Source organism: Falco naumanni, chromosome 5 (assembly GCF_017639655.2).
Source record: "Falco naumanni isolate bFalNau1 chromosome 5, bFalNau1.pat, whole genome shotgun sequence".
NCBI lineage: Eukaryota > Metazoa > Chordata > Aves > Falconiformes > Falconidae > Falco > Falco naumanni.
In genome coordinates this window covers 5,441,814-5,462,131 of record NC_054058.1, presented here as the reverse complement: position 1 = coordinate 5,462,131, position 20,318 = coordinate 5,441,814, and the positions used below count along the sequence as shown (strand labels likewise).

The following is a 20,318-nucleotide window of genomic DNA, read 5'->3' as shown; positions in this document are numbered from 1 at the left end:
CAAACACACACAGAGGAGGAAAGAGGTTGGCTTTGACAAAGCACTCAATTACCCAGGTTCTCCCACCACGTCTGGTCCTATCACAACAGGAACAAAGCTCCCTCTGTTCTCCTGGGAGGGAATCACGGCCGTGCCTTTCCGCACCACCACTGTAAATCATGCCATAAAGTTCTGTGCCACACAGCTATAATTTGATAAATACCAGAATGAGTCAAGGCAATAAATCTGTTGGGTTTTAATTATAAGCATGCTTTTTCACGGGGAGGGGGCTGGGTTGTTTTTCAGCTTCTGCCAATACGAATAACGTACATCTGCTCCTTCAGCCCCGCCTGTATTATTCTTTCTTGGGAAATCCTCCACTACTGCCTTACTACCAGGACTGTCCTGGCACAGTGGTAGCTGTCTCAGGAGCATAAATTTTCAATGAAAAGTGAGAGGTTTTTTCGCCCCATCCTACTGCTGGGTCAGGAAGCCCTACCCTAAGCAGGGTTAGAAAACACAACGGGAGGAACATCAGTATGGCGAGTCCCTGGCCACCCCCCTGTAATCTCTGTTTCCATTGATAATGGCTATGTTTGTCATTTTATCAGTCATCTGTGACTACACGGGTAGGGTTTTTCCAAAAAGTCACAGCTTCTGAAGCTGGATGATCAACCAGAGGCCTTTCAAGCTTTTCTTTCCAATACAAACATCAAGTTACTAGCTGTTGTGGTTTCAAATGAAAGCTTGTAAATGCACAATAACAAAGCAGGAAGCAAAAAGATGGACCTCAAATATATTCTGACTTTCGATATTTTAAAAACTATTTTTCCAGATCCTGTCCCTGCTTCTGAATAGCAGAGTACAGCTCCACAGGTTGTATTAAGAGAGCATTTGCTATAAGAAAAGGGGATGGAGGCATGTGCATGTAACGCGGTGGGAAGAAAAAAGAATGCAAGGGCCACACACACATCCTCATATGGGGTCATCTGGAAGAAACCAGGTGTGTGAGAGCAAACAGCAATACAAGTGTGTATATGCACCCTTGCACGCACAGGGAGCGGTGTGTGTCAGCAAAAGGAGCAGGCAACAGAGAGAGACCAAGGGAATCTCTGCGTGTGAACATGCCTGAGCTCCCAAAGGTCAGCCTGCTCTCCTCAGATTTAATTCCCTTTCTCACGGCTACTGTTCAGAAGTAAATATTCTCTTTTTATTAAAAATCAAAAGCAGAGGGGCTCGTAATCCTCCTGACTCCAGTTTTTCTCATATAAATGGAAAGTTTAGCTTAGAGCAATAGCAGGTAAAATCAGACTGAAAGCAGCAGCTAAGTCCCAGGAGATATGGGAAAACTAAACAGCATTTGAGGATTGTTTTGTTGGTATTTCTACATTTCTCATTAGCTAAATACATCATTCTTCTTACTATTCTTTTTTAAATGGAGAATTTGGTAAATCTTCGCATACTGCAGCACCTTTTTGGCAATACTTTTTCAGTGATACCGCAAGCCAACTACAATTCTGCCCTTGCAAAACTGATTCTGATCTAATCACTGCACAGAGATGGCACTGCACTAATTTCAGAGATCTCACTTATTAAATACATTCCTTCCTTACTCAGACTCCCCATATAGTCATCTCCCTTCCTCATTCTCACTGCTAATACTGAAAATCCTCCCTTTGAAGCACTATCCTGGTTTTAATGACATTTCCCTTATTTAGTATAACCGTCAGAGCACAGAGCATGTTGAAAAATGTTAGTGATACTGCCAGCTTGAACTACTAAAAAATTTAAGTGGAGAAGGCGGGAAGAAGGAGGAGAAAGAAACAAAGGGGAAGGGAGTTCTAAGATTTTGGGTTATTTTTTGTGATAATTCCAAGTTTTCTTCTTCAATCATCAACAAAAAAAGGTTAAAGAAGAAGATGGAGATTCCTTCCTAAAAACATTTTCCTTGTGCTTAGGCTTCAATTAAAGCATCAAATAGGATCCAGTATAATAGTGGGCAACACTGCACAACTCTCTTCCTCCTTCATTTCCCCCTTTTCCTTCCCTGCCCACATCAGCTACAGCAGACTGTGACCTTGCCCAAAATTTCCATGTTCCAGCCAAACCATGAATGCAGGCTGGATGGCACCAAGGACCAAAGCTCTACCTGTCCTGAAGTTTCAGTTTTTCTAACCCCATGGTTTGGAATGTTCCTACTTTGGGGTCAAAATATTGAGGAAGAAGCGTGCAGAGAAGAGAGTACTTTCAGAGTCAGAGAAGTCCGGGTGTAAGCATGAGTTTGGAGCGATAGCTGGCTGCCTCATCCCTTTATCACACATTTATTGCTCCTGGTAGCCACTGTATTGAGGTTAGTAGGGCAGAGCTGGGATCATACTGGGGGCCTTCTGTCACAGGCTCCCGCGCATGGAGGGTTATCGTACTTGTTTCTTTCCACCCTACCTCTGGACAGCTGTCAGAGCTATAATCAACACAGCATCAGGAAGAGGAATAAATAAGCACCTTGCATACAACTAGCATCCTCTGTTTTTCAAACAATTTTGCAGCCATTCACGCTTGGTCCCAGCTTGGTCCCAGGGTATAAGCAGGTAAAGGGCAGCTCCCCCCTGGGGTTTTGCCCTCTGTGCTTTGGGCCAGCAAAGGGCTTGGGAGTTCCAGGTGCTACGTGAGCATCATGCATTTCCATCACAGGGCAACTCCGCGGTGGTGGGTGTCTGCACAGGCTCTCTGACTCCCTTGGCCTGCACAGAGGGCACAAGTCTGCAGTGACAATGTCACCGTCTCTTTATCAGCTGCATCTCTCTAGAGCCCAAGGATGAAGAATTGCAAAGGTCTTTGCTCGCTAAGGGAAGCAGTGAGCGGCAAACTGGGAGCAGACCTGGGATTTTAAAGGCTGGTTAGTGACCAGAGACCTCAAATTTCTTAGCTGCTTCTTTTGCTGTTCCTGGCAAAGCATTTGGAAAGACAGGCAGAGGCAATCCCAGGGCTGGTTTCTGGTTGAGATGTGGCACACATCTGTAAGACGTAAGAAGGAATCATTTGTTCTATTTCAGACAGCAAACGTGATTCGCCTGCAAATTCATTACAGAGCAACGGACGGGTCAAGCCCTTTCTCTGTGCCTGTTTCTCTATGACTTCGACTGGATTTGCCACTGTACTGGGGGGCACTGGGTAGATCAGGTTTTCTACTCTGAAAATACCACTTAATGGATCGTGCAGCACTTCAACTGGAGTCATGGTAAGGACTTAACATTACCTCTCCCTCTTCACCCAGCTTGAAACAACATAGATAATCCTACCTGTGCTATACCTTTACCGCCATAGGTATAGGCCAGAAAGCTCTTAGTAACCAATTTGCTTGATGCTAAACCGTCCGTTTCCTCAGCTATCTACTCCAGCCGTGCAGGACTCCCTGCTCCCCTTGGGATGTCCTTTGACCCATGCTGTACTGAAGCTCTTCCCCTTGCTTCTCTCTGTCCCAGGCACCTGTAGGTTTTGTGGGAATCAGCCCTGTCAGACAAGCCGAGCTGAGCTCGTTTCCTTTGCAGCTGCCTGTCCCCTCCCTGAGCCAGTCTGCGAACAGTAACATGCCTTGGCATTATCTATACCATTTAGGATTTTACACTCAATTAAATCCCCTCTTAACAGCTTCTCCTTCTTCTTCTTCATCTTCTTCATAGGCTATAAAGACCTTGCTTTTATTTTTAGCCAGTCCCGTTAGCTCAGGACTCGCAGCCTCTCACATCATATTTTCTGCCCTTCTCCTCTACACCTTTTTGAGTTCTCTGATGTTGAAGGAGCCAAAGAGACAGAGTGGAGAGAATGATAATCAGCTGGTGTAGGAGCTGTGCTATGGTGTCCCTGTCATACTACACCTATCTGCCTCAAATATCAACTGTTAAAATTACAAATTGCTTCATTCCCATAGCCTCCTACCCAAACCATGAACCTGCTCTTGCTGCCTGCTCATTTACCTGCCTGAGCAGAGTCTCTTCTGGACATCACCTCTTCTGAAGGAGCTCTGCAGCATCTACTGTACTACGTGACTAGGAAAGGATCCTGCAGGTGTCAATGAAGGAAACGGAGTGGGGTACATAAAGAGGAATACTGCCCGTATCAGCCCGGTAAATCCTGCCTGTCTCTGGCCAAAACACTTAGAAAAATAGATCTGCCCTCTCCTGGAACAACCATAGTTTCCAAAAAAGAAGATGAATTAAGAAGTCGTTGCTACCAGCCCCCTTTTCATATTACAGCTCATCAGGGAGGTAGGTTTGATTCTGTATTCTGCCTGAGAAGGTTCAGTCGTCCTCTTCCAATTCCCAGAGGAATGTCTGTCATCTCCACTGATGTTCTGAAGACACTAGGCTTTCAGTGTTGAAGTTGCCATGTACTAACAAAAATTAACTGGGCCAGAGAAAGGAAGGACCATGCCTTCTGATCAAAGCACTCTCACCACTGCCCCACAGCCTCTGGTTCCGATGTTGCGTGCTAAGCTGCTCAGTCTGAGTAGGAGCAGGGCTCTTCTGTGCTTGGACAGAGATGCAAGTGCAACTAACCGCTTCTAGCGTGGTTAGAAATGCTGGTACACAATAGAAATGTACATTTATTTCTCTGTATACAAATGGGCATCAATGAAGAAGTGGACTTGGATTTAAGAGCCAAGAGTAGCAGTTGGGCAGGACTTTGGCACCTGTATCCTTCTGAGGGTTTAACCATCAATTTCCCTGTTCCCCATCTGTGAAATAGAGTAATTTTACTTCCTTGCACGCCTGAGGTGCTCTGACAACGCATTAAAAAGATTGAGAGGTACTCATATACTAGGGCAATGAAGGCCACACATCTCCTTAAGATAGCTCGCTGACTAACAACTGTCAGAAAAGAGATCCCTGCAACTAGTGCATGAGACCACCAGCCCCACATCCACTTCCTTGGGAAGTACAGATCAGGCAAGGGACCTTTGGAGCTTCCTCACCACATGACATGTCTTCCACCTCTCTTGGCTCATCTGACCCAAGTTCAATTGAAGATGGGAACTGCCCTGCCCAAGAGCAGATTTTAACAAGCTAATGTGCTGGTTCCTCTACTGAACACAGTACAGTGGTTGGCAGGGAGGTGGGTAATCCCATCCCAAGTTTCTTGCCTTGGGGAAGCAAATCAAGAGGTCTTCATGGCCTCAGTCCAGAAATCCTAGCTTCACTGATGCATGGCTACATTCACCAGTAAGACACCCAGCATCCACAGTCGGGGTAACTGAGGACTAATTGGCATCACAACAGGTCACTCTCTATTGACAAACGTGCTAATTGCCCATAAGTAATTGAGGTTAAGATCTTAGAAGCTTCCAAAAGAATTAAATAATGTCATAATGATTAATACTAATAGAGAGAGGCATCACCTCACTTCCAGCTCCCAACACCAGGACCATTTCCCCATCAACTCTTTTAAGAGCTGGGCCCCTAGGGCAGGGTACCGCAAAGTACAGGGATATCACTAATTTTCTACACGCGAATGAGCGGTGCTCGGCTGCCTGCTAGCCAGAGACATGGCGAGAATTGAGTTTTATTCACCTGCTCTTCATGAGATGCTACAACAGGATTTAGTCACTGGCCTTTGTGGCAACAGCCCATTAACTCATTCTTACAACTCTCGGCAGCCATAATGGCACTGCTCACCAGCCCCTAACCATCTGCCTGCCTTTCCTAGCATTTATGACAAATTTCAGGTTTTGCCTGTCTGCCAGTGCATATGAAAACCTGATGGATTTAAGCAGGGACTAGATCTAACGAGATCAATGTACTGTTCGGCAGGTGCAGAAACACAGCAATCATTTTTATGGATGAAAGCTAAGCACGAGGGCCTGACCACTTCTTGTCACTAAAGGTCCTGCAAGAATTTCACGAGAGCCGATGTCTCAGAGCTGCTGGTACCTGGCAGCTCCCAGCAGGATAACGGCGCTCTGCTGCCAGGAGCTCGCCCCTTCGTCGTTACAGGGAAGGAGTTGTGTGTATCCTTCTCCAGGGTAAAGTAATTGTCTGTTGTGAAACAGCTGTCCCTTTCTACTCCAGCTGTAACCCTGGACATTTTGTCAATCCTCACATTCTCTTAAGAAGCGGAGTATTAGCACACATTTATCAGGCAATCAGTGATACACAATTTCGTAAAGGAAGAAGGATTCTGTCCACCCACTCCAACAGCTAAATTAGTTTAGCTTCAGCTTAATAGCACTTGTGCAGTATATTTCCTGTATGTGTAAGCAAGAAAGGTGTCACTTAAGGGTGCTGAGGGATTCAATTATATGTAACAAGACAGCTTTCTCTCAGTTTCACTCACTCTGTTACTCAGAGGCTTGTCTTTGTGTGTGGCTTTTTTCATGAGGTATCCTTGCAGATAGAATCTGTGTTCCTCTGTTGTGCCAAGAGCTGTCCACACAGAGATCAATGCTTGATTTGAAGGGACAACTACTGAAAGGAATGCGTGCCTGCACGCGTGCCTGTGTGCACACATGCGTTTGAGCGTGTGTTTGAGGAAGGCAAGGCAGAGGAGGAGGAACGTGAAGCTGGGGAAAGTGAAAAGGGAGATGGTTTTTCATCTGCTTCTGGAATTTTCTTCTCTGCAAGACGTATCTCCAGTTTTTTACCAATGCTGCAGTGCATGACCTGCACAAAGATGACGGGGTGGAACAGGGCCCAAGAGAAATGCAAGCCAGAAGGCCACCTCATTCCATGTCCTTAGGATGTGCTCTTGCCTCCATCTGTCTTAAGTGATGTACAGTATCTGGCTACGTCCTTCTAAGAGCTGCTACTCAGACTCATGCATGACTTTGGGAAGTACATTTTGTTCTTCTGAAGCCCTCAAGGGCAATAATAAAGAGAATGAAAAAAGCCCCACCCCAACAGCTCTTTAGCGGGTGTCCTTCACAGGTGTACCAGTGTCAGCTGCCCTGGGATTTCACCTTCACCTGAAGGGAGGCCTGTTTAATCATGCAACACCAAAGTAGAAGAAAAAAACGTCTCTTGAAGGAACAAAGGAAGGCCAACTTGCCCCTATCCTCACAGTTTTGTTAAGCATGACCGCATTATAATGTGCTGCTTGAAATCTGCCATGTGCTAGAACATCACTGTGACAAGAAGCCTTGAGGCCCCGCACTGCTGTAAAACCATAACTGATAATATTTCTCTTTGCCCTTTACTGCTGCAGAAATGTACAGAATGCTCATTACCATGGTCCTCTTTTGGGAAGAGGAAAAGTCAGTGGGTCAGCTGGACTGCCGGAGTATGTGAGGATCTGCTAAGGTCACTGCAGAAGAGCTGCCCACGTTGCTTCTGTTTTGGTTTTGCAGTTTTTTTGCCACAGGGATTGTTCGAGGTATTTACACTCTGACTGAACCCCGTCTTTAACAGTTCTGTATACAACTGGTTTCTTTTCATTCCTTTCTTTGTGTTTTTCATTTCTGAGGTATATCCCCAAGCAAAAGATGGGCACACATGGATATTGTTATAAATTGCCTTTCAAGAAGTCTTTGACCGAGTATTTAATAAAAAAAACTGTTACAAAATCAAAGAACTCCTGGGCTGGAGATGTAAAGTTCTTTCATGGAGAACATGCCTCTACAAGACAAAAAGCAGAAAAGAAAGAATAATGGATCTTCTCTTCACATGGTGAAAACTTAACAGCAGGGGTGCCGCTGAGAATTTTGTGATGACCTGCATATGCAATATATCAGTTAATGCACTGAGAAGGAGAATGAAATTGTGAGAGACCAACATCTACTGATAATGCAGAATGATCAAATCTGGACTAGGAGAGAGGATCCTCAGAGAGCTGAGCTGATACACAGCAGCCCAACAGACCAAAGAAAGAGTTCAACCTTGACACAGGTAATATGTATTGGGAAAAATAAACTACACTCCTCAGATATCTTACTGGGTTGTAAAATTAAGTATAACCAGACAAGAAAAACCCTATAGTTACCATAGGCAAATCAATGAAGACTTTTCTCCGAGGTAACTCAATACTAGGCCAAAAAGTAAATGGAACGTTAAAATGTAAAAATAATACTTGGTGAAAAATCACTCCTGTGCAGAGGCTTAGTACGAGGCAAAAACTCCAACAAAATCTCATCTAAGGCAACGAAATACAGTTTGCATTGGATTTAAGTGGTGCCTAGACCTTGTGTGAGTCATTTCTGTCAGGGGTGGGTGAATCTCGCCCACTGAGAAAAGTATTAATGCCACTGCATATGCCAAGGCATACCTTCAGCTGGAATACTGTGGCTGGTCAGCTCTGGAGCTTTTCTTATAAAAATAAGCAAGAGAGAAGCACAGACAGACAATGCAAATTATTAGAGCCCTTTGAGATTGGAAAGATCTTAGAAGATGAAACTCTTTAAGGAAGGAACAAGTGAGAGAGCATTTGAAGAACACTAAGCAGCAGAAACAATGAAACTTGGCTTTCTATGTATGTGCATGTTGAGGAGGGGTCCCTGTGTATGTCCTCTGATGGCTAATAAGGGATGACATTGCATTGTATACAGGGCATTGATCGGCTGTGCCATTTGTAGAAGAATTTGAGATATTAATTGTACCATAATTCTCATTTTACAGGCTGGAAACTAACTTGTAAACAAGCCAGTGAATTGGACAAGGCTAAGCAGCGTCCTAGTACTGAGCCTTAACCCCAGCACCATGCCTTCCTCACAAAACACATCCATCTGACCATCCTGGGGAAAATCAGGTGTGGTAACAGCAGAGAGGATGAAACCTGCTCTCTCAAACCTGACCCTGCCAGCAGCTGGCCTAATGCTCATCTCTAAGGGGTACCAGCAGCAAACATGCTACGGAGAGTGGCAATTCATCATCCTGCCCTCCAGCAACTTTAAAAGACCTTTTGAAGTTCTACACTGTAACTAACCTATGGTTGAAAAGATCACTGCTCTTCAGTTCATTCTGAACCCGCTACTAGTTCTTGCACTATGGGTACTCAGTGATACCTTCTCCATAACATTCACAATTTCGTAAATGCCCATCGTATCCCTCCTCTTACCGTCTCTTTTCAAAGCCACAGGGTTTAGCCTACTCCATCTCTCCCTGCTGGAAGATTCAGAAGTAAGAGAAGCAGCACATCAAACCTCTGCACGCATAGATAGGAGCATGTAAACTACGGGAGGGGATGAGTAGCAGAGACAAGGCACTTTCTAATCTCTCCTCTGAATAAGCACCTGCAAGGCCTGTGTCGTGGTTTAACCTCAGCCAGCAACCAAGTCCCGTGCAGCCGCTTGCTCACTGCCCTTGCAGTGGGATGGGGAGGAAAATCAAGTAAAAAGGTAAAACTTATGGGTTGAGACAAGAACAATTCAATAACTGAAATAAAGTTAAATATAGTAACAATTGTAGAGAGTAGGAAAAAGGAATAAAAGCCAAAGAGAAAAAAACCAAGCGATGCACAATACAACTGCTCACCGCCTGCTGGCTGATGCCCGGGCAGTCCCTGACCAGCTGCCCCCAGTTTATATCCTGAGCACGATGCCCCGTGGTATGGAATATCCCTCTGGCTAGTTTGGGTCAGCTGTCCTGGCTCTGCTCCCTCCCGGCTTCTTGTGCATCTCCCCACTGGCAGAGCAGGGAACCTGAGAGTCCTTGACTTAGGTAAGTGCTACTTGGCAACTGATAAAGCATCAGTGTGTTATCAACATTATTATTCTACTAAATCCAAACTACAGTGCTGTACCAGCTACTAAGAACAAAATTAACTATCCCAGTCGAAACCAGGATAGCCTGTAATTGGAAACACGTTTTTGAGGGAAAGCTATGCTGATCCCCATGCTGGCCAGTATGTCTAAAAAAGGTATGGGAGGGAGCAGAAGAGGGGAAACAGGCAGGCAGACTGATCAGTAAACAGATAAGACGCATAGCTATGCCCTCTAGTTTACACATTTCAGTACTAAATCCAAGCTACCTAATCTTGTACCAGAGCTGTTTGCTGTGCTTTCTTTTCTTATATTGTTATTCGAGCCACTCACACAGTAGGAACACGAGTACTTGTTTTCCTTCACTCTGGAAACACGGAGGGAACACAGCTCAGTAAGCTAACAACATCTAAAAGGGTTAGAACAAAACACAGAGGGCTTCAGAGTGGTGAAACAGAAGCAATATCCCCATCTTTACTGATGACTCTTTCCTGGAAAAAAACAGACAAAATGTGTCCCTGGGCCAGATTCACAGACTTGAGCTGAGTGCTACCAAAAGAAATGTGAGCCGGCTCCGGGTCACTTACAGGAGGAATGCCTTTTAGAAGCAGACATGCCGCAGTACATTTGGGCAGGATTTAACAAAATCTCAGTAGATTTACATTCTGCATTTGCTTCCAAAGTACAAAAGCATCCACACTATACAAAAGTGATATAGCAAGTAAACATGCAGAAGGCTGAAGAACAGAGCAAATCATTCTCAAGAGCCAGGCTGGGTCAGAGAAGGGGGAAAAAAATCATGGCTGTTAATGTTAAGCAGTAGCGACACCTTCTCCAAGTCTTCAGGGGATGGCAAAGTTGTTGTTGTGGAAGCAAAGAGAGATAACCAAGGATGCCATCACTCAGGAGGGGAGAGGCACTGCTAGGACAGAGACTGAACCTGACGCAGAGCCTCGTTCCACTTCCTCATTAGAAGCAGGCAATACCTTTTGGGTTTCCTGATGGGGAAGGTGCTGAGAACTGATTTTGTGTAAGCCTTTTAGAGAGCACGTGGCTGTGGGAGGTAGTGTTTTTCAGACTGGACATAGACAAGGGCCCTGGAGTACCATTAAGAGATCCCACAGAAGTCACCAAGCATAGGGGATGCTCCCCTTCAGCTCAGTACTGGCTGAGCTGAGGTCCGACGTATCCTGTCCTACGGAAAGGATCTTCAAACTCTGTCCTAAACTTTCACTGTACAGGAATGCCACTGCAAGAATGGTGCTTTGTTCCACCTCAGAGTTGGCCGTGCTTCAGCAGTGAGCTAAGTGGTTGGGGTTCCTCCTGGATGACACTGAAAAGTGCTATATAAGTGTCAGCTCCGAGAAAACCTTCTCTGTAACTGCACAGCCATTCTACAGCCATATGCTCCTCTTGAGGGTTCCCAGTGACGGGTTTCCCCTTTTGAAAAGCTATATAAACACATGCTAAACCAGGCCTTTACATAATGCAATGGGGTATATCGTTCATTAACGTGCAAATAGGTCGCTCTCCACTTGCCCTCCCACTCACTTCCTTCCCAGCTAGCTGCCAAGCTTATGTAGCAAGAGCTTAAATGTAAGTTGCCAATATTCCCGATTTAGCACAGCAGGGAAAAGACATGACTTTCAAAGGCAAGAGGGATGAGCAGAGCACAACACATTCTTTCCTTTCTCTAGCCTCCCCCCAGGTTACATTAAGGAAAAACCCAACCTGAAGTCAACAACCCACAGGCAAGTAAAAAAGGATCAACCGTCCAACATCACCCACTAACCACAGAGAATTTCGAGAGCAAAAGCACATCCACATGATTTACAGGAACCCCAGCAAGGTCTCATGCTGTCTGCAGCATATTAGGCCTCAATTACACACCAAGATTTTCATATTAATGCAACATGGATTTCAGATTTATGTGCACCAAGCAGTGGTGGACCGCAGTGGGACAGCGGACCGAAGTCAGGGATAGGGGAAAGCAGGTGTGCTGGGGCAGTGTTAAGGATAAAGAAAATGGGGGGGTTGCATTGGGGATTCTGAACTCTCAACCATGACATCACCAGTGTTCTACGTCATCACAGAAGTGGTCCTCAGCCACATCAGAAAAGCAAGAAAAAACCCACAGAAGCGAAGGAGGAATAACAAAGAGCACTGAATTAGCACTTTACATGTTCAAAGTGTTGTACAAACATTAACTAATCAATCAACTAATTGCCTAATTAAAAGAGCGACCAGAAAAGGGAGATAGCAGAAGAGGAGCAGGAAGAAGTGCAAAGAGCAGCTGGGTGCTGGGACATGGGGTAGCAATGTGTGCTCCTGTTCACCCAGGCCACATTTTCCCAGGCAAACCTGTGCCAAATTGCCATGACAATAATTAGCCAGAGTTCCCTGACAGATCATTATGAGAACATTAACAGGGCATTAGCAAGAATTACCCATTTTTCACACATTGATTAGGTGCCATTGCTGGTTCATTGGAGTATTGGCTTTTAATAGCCCCACTCCAACCAGCCGCAGCCCTTCCTTCAATCCCTGGTCCCTCAGCAGAGATCCAAACCTCCTCACCCCGAGAGGCAGCGACCCGGCCTGCGCTGAATCGCACCAGCCCATGGCCGTGTGCCGTGTGGAGGAGGCACCTCATTAATCTGGCCGGGTAAGGCAGAGCAAAGCAGCGGCTGTGCACCACAGGCAGCCTTTAATCTTCCTCCTGGATCTATACTGCTAACGAAGGGTGGCACAGGGAATAACCCGCTCCCTGCCCAGGGCGTCAGTCCCCTGTGCCAAGAGGGGCCAGCTCTGGGTCTCTTCCTGCCCTCTAGGTCCTCCTCAAGCCCCACACCAGGATGGATGTTTCCCTCCGTCATTCCCGAGACCTTTCCGTCCTTACCCACTGGCAACTCTCTTCATTATTAGAAAGGCCAGGGTCCCTGCTTCCCCAGCAGCTGCCTGGCACTCCACACTTGGATTGTTTCTCCTGATAAGCAAGGATACACAACAGGGAAAGTGGTCCAAAAAATGCTTCAGGGGAGCCACAGGGGAAGGCCAGGCCAAGAAGATAATTTCTGTTGCAGAAGTCAGGTGCTGTAGTGTGTTTCTGGCAACAAGAACAAGACTAAACCAAAAAAAAAAAAAAAAAAAGCAAAAAGCAGCTTACGACTAAGAATCTGTCCCTTCCCTTTCCCCTTGGGACACATCACCTGTCCACCTACATCCAAAATACATTTCAGATGAGTCATGCTTCAGAGGATACAGCAATCCTCTTAGTGCTATTATACAACTGATTAGGTCTCCCTAATCCAGCCACATCCAGCACAGATACGCCCCCAGACCAGGGGCACCCCCACCCCAGCTCCCCCACCTTCTTTCTGAGGCTACGCATCAAAACAAGGCAGGCTGCAGTGTGCAAAATGGGTTAGGGCTACTGAGGTGGCGGGAGCTAAACCTTTTGCAGGGATGGCTGGATTATTGGGACAGCTGAGTGGGCGTACAAGTCTCCGAGTGCAGCCCAGCAAAGCTGAGGGCAGAGCGAGCACCCTTCACTGCCAAAAGGAACGGAGGAGATAAGGCGCAGAGCACAGGCGGCAGGAAGGTTCACTCATTTAACACCGAGAAAGCAAAGGAGAAAGTAAACACTTTAGAGGGTTAGAGAGGCAGGAGAAAATAAAAAAGACCAGCCTCAGAAGGGGGTTGTGTTGCTGGGAGTTTCCAAGATATACTGCTGGGAGATCAATGGGACAATGCGGTTTAAAGAAACGTAGGGAATTGGAGGGAATGTGAAAGCTAGATTAGAACACCAGCAGGACCGTATGAGGAGGGCTCTGTAAGGTCATGAAAGCAAGGACAAGGAACTTCAAGTCCAAAGGGGATCAGGCAGAGCAATGCAAACAGAAAGGCAATGTGTTCTGCATGGCAGAGGTAAAGGGGCGTTTTTAGCATGCCCGTTTCTCTGGCCAGAGAAAGGCAGCTGGCTTTCAAGCAAGTTAGGCAGGCAGAAGATGTTACAATAATCAAGACTAAGGAGGGCTAAGACATGAACAAGGGGTCTAGCTGTTGAGAAGGAGAAGAAGAGATGGATTTTCTATATCTGGTAAAGGAAGAAACAGGTTGGGGAGAACACAAGGGAGAAAATAACTAGCCTCCATATTGCATGAGTATGTGACTGGGAGGATTTTTTCATCATTAGGAGTGATAGAAAGACCAAAGCAGAGAGAATTCAAAGGAAAAGACAAGCAGCTTTTTAACACTGCTCAGCCTGAGCCGTGAGCATTTGTTGACTCAGAGTTGCGGAGACAGCGTGTGACAGGTCAGGGTGCAGTACATCTACAAGTTGCTCTAGGTAATTGAACCTGGTTATGGCAACGTGATCATCTAGAAAGCCGACATCAAGGACAAAATCCTTTGAGATCCACAGTACTCATGAAGACGGGGCACTGACAGACGGAACACTCAAAGTTGGAAGAAGAAAGCAGAATAAGGGAACGCACTATGTAAAAAAGCGAGCAGCAGGAGAGCCCTGCCATTTGCCACAAAGAAGCTGATTGAGGCACAGAACTGCCCACAGGACACAGAGGGTAAATTAAAGGAGGTCTGAAGTGGAACAAGAGAAGAATCAAGCAGCGACTGACTACGCAACCAGTTCAGAAGTAAAGGCAAGGTGGAGGCCGATGGTTCCTATTTAGTCTCAAGCACGGCCCCATGGTCCATGGGAATCTATGCTGCCAAACTTGGGGAGTCAGGACAAGATGACTTTGAGCTCAGGGGAAGGAAGCAGCGTGCAGAACACGAGCAGCCCATTACCGGGGAGCCAAGCCAGCTATATGGCCCCAGTTAGCCACCAAGCCACTGAAGAAGTGGCGGCAGGCTGTCCTGAGGCCAAGGGTAGGCCTGCCAGCTGCTCTGTTTCTCTCCTCTGATGAATATTAATCGGGAATTAATCTGTTATTTATCAAGATCCTCTGGATCAAGATGCTACCAGACCCCGGTATAAAAAAGCATTGGGTCCATTTTTTCGTATAGGACATGGCTATGCCTGCGGAGAGCAGCAGTGCAGCGCCATTGCAAATCCTTCTCCTCTGCCTCTGCCACACATGCAAAATGTAGGATGGGGGGCAGGGACGACACCCTAACTCCCAGCATCATCATCCTCATCCCTCATCACGAGCCAAGCACAAAAGAGTTAGTGGAGCAGGATCCAAATGTCCCTTGGAAGTCACCAAAGCGGTATGGCGAGAAGCGCTCCTCTGAGCAGGGCTGATGAATGCTGAGGCCAGTGTGCTGACAGGTCTGAGCACACTGTGTCGCCGAAGGTAAATCAAGGCTGACAGCCAGTACTTTTACCTTCTCCCCCCTTTTCCTAGCCTTTGAACGGAGCCAAATGGAGTGCATGCAGGAGGACAAAGGACAGGCGGACGGGTGGGAGTGAGAGGGTGAACATGGTGTAGAAGGAAGGGCCTGAGCATCCCTCCGTGGTCACAGGTGGGAGTTTCAGGGAAAGCAGCAGACAGGCAGCAAGCTCTCTGTGTCGAGTGTAAATCCATGGGAGGCAGGCGAGGCACTGGGGCTGCGATCCTGACCTTGGGCCAATGCAATCTGCTTTTTAACTGGCAGCAACTGTAATCCAGTCTGCGAACAGATGGTACGGAGAGCAAAAAATAGGGGATACAACGTAGGCTCTCCAGTATCTGTTCCAAAACCAGCCAACCTTCAGCAGGAAGGTGATTAAAGAAGCAAAGTAGTAAGGAAAAACCAGGCAGACTTCCCCTGTTTGGAATGACTGCTGAAGTCCTGGTCCCAAAAGACTTGATGGCTTGGGGCTCTTTGGCTGAAATGCAGAAGCTGTCTCTCAGCCACTCACTGTTTCTAAGGGATGAGGAACAGGGAGGGTTTGGTTGCTGTTCTGGCCAATCCTCAGCTCCTGTACTGGCATCCCAAAAATCTTCACTCACACTGCTGTTTCCTGTCCTAAGGCACTGTCAAGAGTCTCCTGCTATAACAGCTCCATACATAAAGACATCAAATATCTGCAGGGAAGTGACATGAAGCCTTAGTGTGCAGAACAAAACTTGCAAGGTACCAGCATACTCTAAACAGCAACAGACCCAAGAAGTCCTGTCTTCAAATACTCAGAAATGTGCCAGAAGAGTTCAGGTCTGGCACTGAATTTTGCTGCGAGTCCTCTCTTGGCAGGAGGTGAATGCACACAAACCTTTTGCTTCCTGCCTTCTCACTAATTTACTAGCATAAATCTATGCTGTCCAGAGTCACTGCACCTGGTATTCCTGCTTGCTGGCCTAGGTCACGTCGCCACTGGTCATTATACTGAGCAAAAACTGCTGTTAACACAAACTACTTCATGGGTTTGGCTCAGATTTCAGTCCTGGAATCCATAGTTTTGACAATCTGAAATGTATTTCAGAAATAGGTAAGTAATAAAAGATGGAAACGAACTACTGTCGTGGCTGGTATTACAACACTGACACTGATACACATTTGGGGTCCATTACCAAGTACCAAAGGATGTACTCAGCAGGAAACAGAAAATCCACCTACCATAAGCACCTGAACAGTTTGTACATCATCAGTACCCAACAGTGCTCTGATATGTGAAGCCCCAAACCCACGATTCTTTGTAACACTAATGAACATACTGGTCATAATGAGTTTACCTGGTGTCCTCCCACATTCATTGCAGAGAGTCATCCTCGCTGAAATGCTCAACATGCTCTGCAAGCTCATGCTGACAGGCCATGGGCTCCTAAGTAAGGGGGGTGGGTGGGTTTGTGGCTTTCTGAATTTATGATGCTTCAGCGCTTGAGACAAATTGGGATGAAAAACGTAGGTATATTTTCCTGTGTAGTTTCATGACTTGAAGCTCAGCAAGTTCTTCACCCTTCCCCACTACTTGGAAGAGACTTGTTTTTCCATCACAACAACGCACTCCCTGCCCTGATCTGCAAGCATACCACTACTAGAAGTAGTATCGCTCAAAGTGTAGAGAATTGTTCTAAAGATAATACTTTGCTTTTCTGCTACACATTTGTTCCAGTGATCTTCACTAACATGCATGGCCATGAATGAGCCTTTCTGTGAAACGGAGAAACTCTGCTGCCTTCATACCACTGCGGGGGAAACCAAGGCAGGGAGGAAGGACGTGGCCGTTTGGCTGGGAACGTGGAGGCCAATTGTTAATCCCGGGCATAACTCCTCCGAACTCACAAAGGAATCCAGCCCCTGGCAGGAACAAAAGCAGGTCCTGCCTCGCTCAGAGAGCACTGTCTCCACGCCGTGCTCCAGGCACGGCAGAGTGTGTGCCACCATGTCAGACTGGGGAAACAAAGCAGAATTTACGTCTCCCATAAAGGAAAAATGCAGGTGCACGTGAACGCTTAGGAGCAATAATGACACCAGTGGGGGAAGGTATGTGGTGTGCTTTAACGTAACGGTGCCAGTGCACTCCCCCAGCCCTGCAGCACCCCTGCACTCCCAGCCTGAGCTTTCTCAAACCCAGCTTTGCCAAAACCCCTTGTTCCTGCCCTGTGGCTGCTTGGACATGCCAATCCCGGGCTGTCACTAGAAAGCTCTGCCAGCATAAGACTGGGCAGTGCTCTGACAACGTTCCCTCGTGAAAAATGACACTTCCAAAACAAATGCTTCAGCTTAATGGATGTCAGGCTGCTGTAATTTTGAGTCATTAAACTTGCAACTCTGACAAACACTCTCAGTATGTTCTTTCTAATTACCAGCACCAAGCAGATTTAGACAGGACAAATACAGCAGACTCGCCTGTTTCTTTACCATAGCCTGACTTCTTGTTCTTTTCCCTTTCTTCCCTCCACTCTTGCCCTAGCTCTGCTTATTTATTGCACTAGCTTGTGCTGTTTTGCCTTGCAAATCCTTTTGCGCAGAGACATCCTCTCTCAGCCAGAGTTTTAACAGAGAAATTCTCCTTCCCCCGTTCCTCATTCTTTCCCTGCTCATTAGCTTTGCTAAGCCCCTTTGGCTGTGAATGTACAGCAGCATTTATACTGACTGACACTGACCTAGCAAGAGGACATTGACATTACTGCCTCTCAGCTTGCCGGGATCTAGATGTCTATCCTTCTGCTGTTACCTGGTGGTCTGTCCGTCTTAATTCCCTCTGACTTCATTGCAGTCTGTTTGTGATTTGAGTCTCTCCTCCTTATCTGTACTTTCTTCCTCTCTGTCTGCTTTTATTTTCCCCTCTTTGTCACTCACCTCTCCTGAACCTTGTCCTCCAAACTCTTTGAAAACACCCTTTTAAAGAAGGCGTTATTTGACAGCTGGCTCTGCTGGTGAGTCGATGCAAATACATATGCACTTGAAGATTGTTGGGGCCAGGACCATCACTTACTCTCCCTGCAAAATGCCTACCCCAATGGGGTCACATGAGACCCCTCCTTAAACCACAGAAGCGGAGGCCCACCAAGATCAATGCATCTAGTTGTATGTAATAACAAGCAACAACCTGGCAATGTTTAATGCAGAACAGGCCCTGACAACAAAAGATGTACAATTAACCATTAGGCTATTCTGCTTTTCCGCCTCACTTACTCCTCATTCTCCCTAATTTCCAACATGCTTTTTATTTTAATACCCTCCTTCTCTCTTTCTTTTCTTCATCCTCTCTCTTCTCCTCTTGCTTTGTTCTCTTGCTCTTGGAATCTACCTTTCTCCCCCTTGGACAAGCATACATTGAATTTCACTGTCAAAAAATAAAATAAAGACCTCAAGGGTTATGAATTATCTGTCCTATTTTAATAATTAAAGATGAATACAGAGAGCCAAGGCAGCTTAGGCATTTGTCTGAACAATCACATTATATCAGAAATGTCTTGTGTTGCCCCTAGTGAAATACATCAAAGAAATTCCCACCCCTGTATATACAGCAGTTGTCCTAGTCCTGCCCTGGGATCATTTGGCCGCCAGTCAACCTGGATTTGGTTGGGGACTATGTATTTTGTTTCAATGGATAGGGTTTGATGGGTTTTGATAATTTGTAACTTACAGCTAAAGAAAAGCAGCTTATTATTAAATGCAAATAAAATGAAACGAAGTCCAGCTGTCTGGATGCAGATAGAAATTACATAAACCCCATGAGGCCCTCTGGAGATCTTAACTTGTCAGAGAACATGGTCAGAGAAAGCAAAAAAAAACTGCTTCAGAGGAGCTGCAGCCAGCAGTATCTCAAGAGAGCGGTACAGATTACAGGGGAACTTCAGAAAGCACGGGCACAGATGAAGAAAGGGCTGGGTGAGCTGAGAGAGAAAGGGATGGTCAAAAGGTTTGTACCATGAAGAAAAGAGCTGTCTGGTTTTTAAGAGCATCCCAACTTCGGCTGACAGCAAGCATCTTGCCTTGCTCCACAGAATGACTGGGTTATGTCAGAGATGTAGGAGAGTGCAGGACTCGCTGCCTCCAGCTCCTCAAAAAGTGAGTGGAACAGGAAGAAAGGAAGGAAAAAAAGTTATAATGAACTTCACTCCTTCGGGGAAGAGAAACAGTGACTATATGCCCTGACAGGAGCAGAAGCTGTTACAGAAAAAAAAAGAAATACAAAGGAAAGGGGAAATACTCCTTGCAACCTCCCAATTACACCTGGACCAGCCAGAATCTATCCTCACCCATGGAGAGGGCCAAAGGCGACCTTCACAGCTCTGCTTGTTCTTCAGGCAGAGAGAAGTGCCACATGCCCCAGTGGTGCCAGACAATGGTGTATCTAATAACTCGACAGCAAGGGCGACAGGCTGCAGCCTACCACGAGAGGCACTGACTCTGAAGCAGAGGCGTGGGGTGCACCTTCTTCCTAACCCCTGCCTCCAGAAAGGCATCCACGCCTCCTGCAAAGCTCATGCTCGTGCAGCAGCCGAGCCCATGCAACAGACTGTACGCCAGGCCTGACGGACTGCTTGGAAAAGCATGTGGGCACGTGCTCAGCTCCCTCCTTGCTACATCTCACCATCCCGCTCTGACAACGGATCGGAAGGCATTGCACAGCCTCCGCACCTTTCTGTTAGGTGACATGTGATGAGAGCAGGAACCCTTCTGTTTCACTAGCGCTGCCGGAGGTGAGAATACCTCGGATGTAGAGCCGAGTTCAGGCTGAGTGAGGGAGAGTTTCATTCTGCCCTGACTCCAACAGCTTCATTACCAAGCCCTCATGCTGTATTCTTGTTAGCTTTTCTTGTGTCATTATTTTTCAGAGAGAAGCAGCAGATCAGGGATTTGACCTGTTTGGTTTAATTCATCCAAATATATTAAATGTGTGCAATGGTCTGGGTCACTTCCTTCTCAGTCCAAACATGCTACACCCATTCTTTCTTTTTGATTACACAAACCAAAAGCAGGGCTGAAAATGCACTGATGTTCAAAGTCCCAAATCTGAACTTGCCTCACAAGCTGTTCCTTGAACTCCACACACAGGGGTTCAATGAAACAGGCACTTAAAGCTTATTCTCTTTTCCACCCACATCCCACTCCCCCCACCCCCCGTCACTCTCAGCAGGAGGCAGCCAAAAAGTAGGACACCAAGCAGCAGGACCCCAAGGGAGTGGGTGAGGCTGTCGGTGTCGAGCAACAACTTCCCCACCACCAGGTCCTCCACCTGTGTTGCTGTGGTGGTCCT

At 46.5% G+C, this 20,318-nt stretch overlaps 1 protein-coding gene across 8 annotated transcripts in view; it reads right to left on the bottom strand.

Annotated features, from left to right (window-relative positions):
* Positions 1 to 20,318, bottom strand: part of LOC121089196 (limbic system associated membrane protein) — a 1,018,254-nt gene that overhangs the window by 272,274 nt on the left and 725,662 nt on the right. The gene's annotated exons all lie outside the window — the stretch shown is intronic.